The sequence below is a fragment of the Oreochromis aureus genome, unplaced genomic scaffold (assembly GCF_013358895.1).
Source record: "Oreochromis aureus strain Israel breed Guangdong unplaced genomic scaffold, ZZ_aureus HiC_scaffold_32, whole genome shotgun sequence".
Classification (NCBI taxonomy): domain Eukaryota; kingdom Metazoa; phylum Chordata; class Actinopteri; order Cichliformes; family Cichlidae; genus Oreochromis; species Oreochromis aureus.
In genome coordinates, this window is record NW_024108868.1 from 844777 (window position 1) to 850923 (window position 6147).

Below are 6147 nucleotides of genomic sequence, written 5' to 3' on the forward strand. Positions count from 1 at the left end.
CAGAGCCCCGACAAAGGGCGTCACGGTCCTTACGGGAGGACAGAGCCGCTGCATGAATAGAACCATTTCGGCTCCGGTAGATGTGTGAGAGGAGCCTCCGATTGGGCAGAGGGGACCAAAACAACTGTCTCGACGTCATGAAAAGGTTGCAACCACAGGAACTGAAGCCCAGCCTCGTTTCATTCTCATCAATATAAGCGAGTGAATTGTTGCTTCCCCACCTGCACTGTCACACCTTTGCAAAGCCACACAGGAAAACTTACTCAAGGTGTGTGTTTTTTATTTGTCATTATTTCTATTGATTTGTGAAACGTCACTTCATCAGTGCAGCTCTGCTTTGCTGAGACACCGCCACTCCCACAGGTGCATTTTAGCTTTTGCTCCCAACAACACATCAGCACCTCCTATTAATAAAAGCCGGACTGATTTCCAATTTCTTGACTTGAGAGGAAACACAAGTAGCTCGCTATCACCCGTGATTTACAACAAGGTGCTGATTTCATTCAGCTCATTGGCCGTTGAGCGCGTGACGCCTTCGCGAGCAGGGCCCTGTGTCTCCGCAGCCACAGATTGATGTGGGCGCTGGTGGCTGCCTTATTAATGGAGTCCAAGAGTTATATCGCCCCGAGGAAATACAACCAACAGCCCGAGATTGAGCAGCTGTGGCATAAACCAAAGACCGAAACCCAATCATCCACACATCCCTTCGTAACAGCAGCAGCAAATTTAGTCACAGTTAGGCGCTATTGGAGTTTTGTCGTTGTGTTTGCGGTGGGATTTGAGTGCGAGCTGCGCAGTTTGATTGCTCGCAATGATTTCTTTGTTTCATCTGCAGTGGAGACGTAAAGTTGCCCTTCTATGCAATATGTAAATTAAGCATCAAGCGTAGATCCAGAAACAACAAAAACAGCTCCAAACGGGCGCAAAGTTTGAACTGCACGAGTGTGTGTGGTAAAGTATTAAAGTGCACGTGTTTTCCTGCAATTATCTAAGTGGAGCTGTTTACTGGAGCTCACAGACAGAAAATTTTAGTCTTCAAAGTCAGAAACTTTCGGCTCCGCGGACAGCTACACTCGCCCATTGATCACTACCAAACCCTCAATAAAACAATCCTTCAGCGCAGGATCGCAATGCGCACTTACTCCTGATTGGTTGATGCACACGCCACGTGACATCTCTCGCCTTCACGAGCCGGAAGCTCCTTCCTTTCTCTCTCTCTCTGTGAAGTCCAGTGAATGAGAGCCGTGCTCGTTAATTCAAGCCACAAATCGCACACAGTCTATGGGAGTCTATGGACTCTTTTCTGTAAGGCAGATAAAACAGCCTCCATTGAAGCTGAATAGTCATTTCTTCCCCCCACTTTATATAGAAAGCACTGCCAGATATCTTAGCCTTTCTCTGCAAAAAGGACAGAGCATTTTAGTTCTTATAAGCATTTTGAGCGGTGTTTTAAAATTACACTGTAAGAACAGCAACATGTCTGTCCGCTTAGCTAATTTAAATATATGTTTACTTTGAAATGTCCCAACACTTTATTTTTGTAATAAGACATAAAAAAAAGGGAGAAGATCTCATTTTAAGGGAATTCCAGATCTTAGGAAAAAATAGCAAGGAAACATTGAAACAATGTTGAGTCAATATCAGGCGACGTCATTGAAGCAACGTTGAAGTGTGACGTTGACCCAACGTCACTCTTGCACCCATTTTAACGTTGAAACAACGTCAGGTTTTTGATGTTGAATCAATGTTGAAACCTGACATTGATTCGACGTTATATTTTCGAATACTGTTGACATTGAATCAATGTCAGATTCTGATATTGAAACACTGTTGAGCTATGGTGTTGATTTTCCACCTCATTTGCACAGTTGCTTTTTATTGAAAAAAAAAACAAAAAGGTCAATAGACATGTATCATTTGCAAAATACTTTATTAAAAGACAAAGTTTCCTATTTACATTTCTATGTTTCACGTCACTTTTATTATTTACTCCGGGATGGGATGGATGATGTGCGTCCTGCGCGCCACCCGTATGATCTGGAGCATATCTGAGCCATTTCTGGACTGTTTAAGCAAAGACCAACTCAGACATAGAGTTCGCCCACCTGCTGCGCCAGGCCATCTAGGACAAAAATAGACACACACACAAAAACAAAGACAAAAAAAAAGGAATTAGAGCACATGAATAAGCTCTTGTTAATTGTCTTCAGCAGGGAGAAAGTATGTAAACTCCTAGGCTGAAAATCACCAGGCGGAAATCAGCAAACTGCCGCATTTGATTCCCAAAGAGCTATAAGCTGAAAATGTGATATGTCTTAGCATGGTGTGCCGTGTATCCTTTAAAAAAAAAAGAAAAAAGAAAACATGGGGTCCTCGGGCTGTAGAAAGTGTACAACCCGAGGACAAAACAAGCCGAAGACCAAAGACTCCATCTCCAGATTAACCGGACATGAAAGTCTTGTTATTAAGAAAGAAACAGACATAGGAAATGTGAAACGCACCCAGCACATCAATTGATCCCTTTATTGTTCACTTTAGGCTCATAAAACTACAATAAATGTTAAAACTTACCAAATATGCATCTGCACAGCGCTGTCTCTTTAAATGCCCTTTTTGCTTTGTCTGGTCCTTGGTTGGCGAGATCGCAAAGCTGTGTCGGCTTGTGCCGGAGTGGCGAAAGGTGCCGGAAGCTAGGTGGGGCATTATGATGGTTGCTATCAGTGGGCTGGGGGCAGACTGGAGTGATGAGGGCTGTTTAGAAAAAGATAATTTTTAAGTATTTAAGAATACAGACAACTTGTCAAAAAGTTTCCTTGTGTCAGACACAGATATGTACACAGACACTAGACAGTATTTTATTACCTGGTATTTTCACTCGAGGGGCCTGGGGAAACCGTTTTTTTTTGTAGGCTGCTCATCCTCTGAGTCCGTATATGTGTACAGGGATTTGGTCTAAAGAAAAGAAATTAAAACAGTCTTAAGTAATTGTAAATATGCTTTTGGCATATTGTTTGCTAAAGTTAGTTTGATTTCTAACAACACACACAGGAAACAGAGACGTGCAAGGTACAGTATACAATGAATTTTTGAAGTGCACAAGTGTACACGGCTTTGCATTTTTAAAAGTTTACAAACTTCCACTTTTTGACTATATTATGTGGTGATATTGCAGTATGCAAGCACCACAGATATGTATAAAAGACAAGATCATAAATTCTTAACAATCAAAGATATGTTTGTGAATAAAAGGGTTTTACTTGTGCTTTCTTTTAAGACTGGTCTGGGTTTCTTCTTCGGACTGAAGGTCAGATCACAGCGTTCACGTGGATATCTCTGAAGACTGCGTTCTGCTTAGTGAAATGTGCCTGGAAATACAAACACAATGTACGGCCAGACATAAATTACGTGTGGACAAAAGGTGCAAACGCATAGAAAAATCAGCGTTTTCAAAAATACGCTGGTACGTGTGGACGTAGCCTTATTCATTATTCAAGGCACAAACGGAAAGTCATGTACGCGTGCAACGTACAGTCACGTGGGCATGCTGCCTGAGCATTCAAACTGAGTCTAAAGTTTTCGTGTGCGAATTGAAGCGAGTGCTCTCCAATCATCAAAAGTAACAAAGTCATTGAACACGTTTATACAGTTAACTTTATGTTTATCAGTCATATATCACAGATTTAGAATTTTTTGTAGTACTAAGCAACTACAGAGCAAAAGTCTGGGTCAAGCCCCGAGGCCACGGCAAGAACAAAGGAAACCTCGAAGCGTTAAAGCTAGCTTTGTAAGGGAATATAACGAAGAAATTATGAAACAAAAATGTTTTCTTTGTTGATATACTTTGTTCGCAGTGCAATTTATTTGTTGCCGGATTGTAAGAAGTAGACACAATTTCCGTTTCGTAAATAACAGTAAAAAAACTCGTTAATGTACAACATTAACGAGTTTTTTACTGTTATTCAAATGCAAACATGGAAATAACGAGTAGGAAAAAAAAATCATTCATTCTTACCTTATACCAGGGGTCGGCAACCCTAGGCACATAGCTGGACTGGCCATCAGGCATACCGGGCATTTGCTCGGTGGCCCGATTTTTTTTTTTTTTTATTGATTTTTTTTGGTGGTGGATTGGCCAGACGCCGGTCGGTGTGTAAAAATAACTCAGTTGTTTGGTGTTGGCCATGGCGTAGCTTCCACAGATTCAGTAAAATTAACAAGTGGTGGAGACCAGCAGGTGGATGAGGAAAGGGAGGCAGGAGGAGAGACCCGAGGCAGCCGCCGGTCAGAGCGTCAGGTGAACTAAACTTCAGGTAAGAAGTTATGACCTGCAGTCTATCTGGGTCAGATATAAACCAAGTTTAGGTGCAGTTTATTTTCGTTGTGCTGACTTTTTACAGTCAGTTACAATAACTCGTACTGCGTACTAGCTAGCATGACGGAATTTATATACTGCTGGGCGGGTGCTATGATTTTATTGATAGTGAACTTTATTTTATTCATAAGGTTAGTTAGTAGAGTTGCCAACCGTTCCGTACAAACGGAATCGTCCCAATGATCAGCTGATCAGCTTTTCTCTCTTGTTTATTTATCGCTCACTTTGCGTCAGAAAGAGGAAACCGCCGGATGTCGCACTAAACAACAGCAGCACGTTTAAGCTTGGTCAGCTATTGTTAGAATTTATTTAATATTAATTTCTAGTATCAGCTGATGTTTGCTGGAGCCACAGCTGTGAAAGCTGCTGGTCATGATATCGGTTTGTATATCTGGTGAGAGAGAAACATGCAGATGAAACCAGGAGATGTCCTTACTGAATCATCAGAGCTGAACAGGTGATGGAGAAACAGGTTTACCTTTTAGGTGACATGAATGGGTTGAAGGGAAGTTATGAACTGTTTCTGAGAGACAAATAACACCAGGATCCTTTTCTAAGTAGCTGACAGCTGGTAACTATGCAGGGGCGGGTCTAGCAAAGTGTTGCCAGGGGGCAGGTAGGGCATTAACAGGGAAAGGGGCACAAAGAAATACTTTCTTATTCTCATTTAAAATGTCTGGCTGTTATTAAATAATTATCTGAAGCTTACAACCAAAGTTTTTATCTGACGAAAATGAATAGAAATCATACATTTACCAACAAGACAGTGTACATCACTGTCACAACAGCGTTGTTTTCATTCAAAGGCTTTATGGCTTTAATATCTGGGGGCGGTCTTTAGTCAAAATGCATCCATAGACTCGAGACACAATGCATTTTTGGGACTTTCAGGTGGACCAATGTTTTATTTCCTGATCAAACCAGAAATCTTTAATGAGCAGCTAGATTTCTCTCGCATTAACTGGCTGAGTTAATGCCAGTTAATGCGACATCGAAGCAGCTGGAATCCACAGCTGTGCATGTTCATGGAGCTTGCATTTTCACCTGCTGGACATCACTACCTGACAAGTTTAACTGTCTTCAGAACATTGCAGAGGCCTTATTGACAGTATTTGGCTCTACATATCTGTGTGAGCAGATTTTCTCTCACATGAGTGTCCTCAGGTAGCCATCTGAATGCTGGACACTCGGAGACCTGTGTCTCTGAGTGGGAGACCAGAGATCACATTAACATGCGTGTCTCTGTATTAACAAACATACCATATTGGCCCAGTTTATTTTTCTTATCACTGTTGTGAGGAGACCATAAATAGCATTTGTATTTTCTGTTGTACAGTTCATTTGCTGTTATGGAGTTCTTGTTATGGATAAAAAGTGTCTTTTTTGTTTCAAAATAGCTGATAACTATTCGCTGATAGCTGCCAACATTTGCAAATAAAATTCTATAAAGCGGTTCTATATAATGTGTAACTGTTCATATAGAGCGTTATTAAATTTAATGCTAATGCAATCATATGGCACACTGACTTCTGAGGAAATTTTAAATGGCACTCGCCATCAGAAAGGTTGCCTACCCCTGCCTTATACTAATCGTGGTGCAGGCCAGTGCAGTGCATGACCTGATGCCTTCTCCGGTCAATTCCGCTGAGAGTAAATCAAATGTCCCGCTCTACTGTAGAAGACAATGAATACCTGGGGGGATGTACCAATGTGAGAGGGGTGCTGCGGAATAGTCCAAGTGAACGCTGCTTTAATTTCCCGGTCAACTATACATA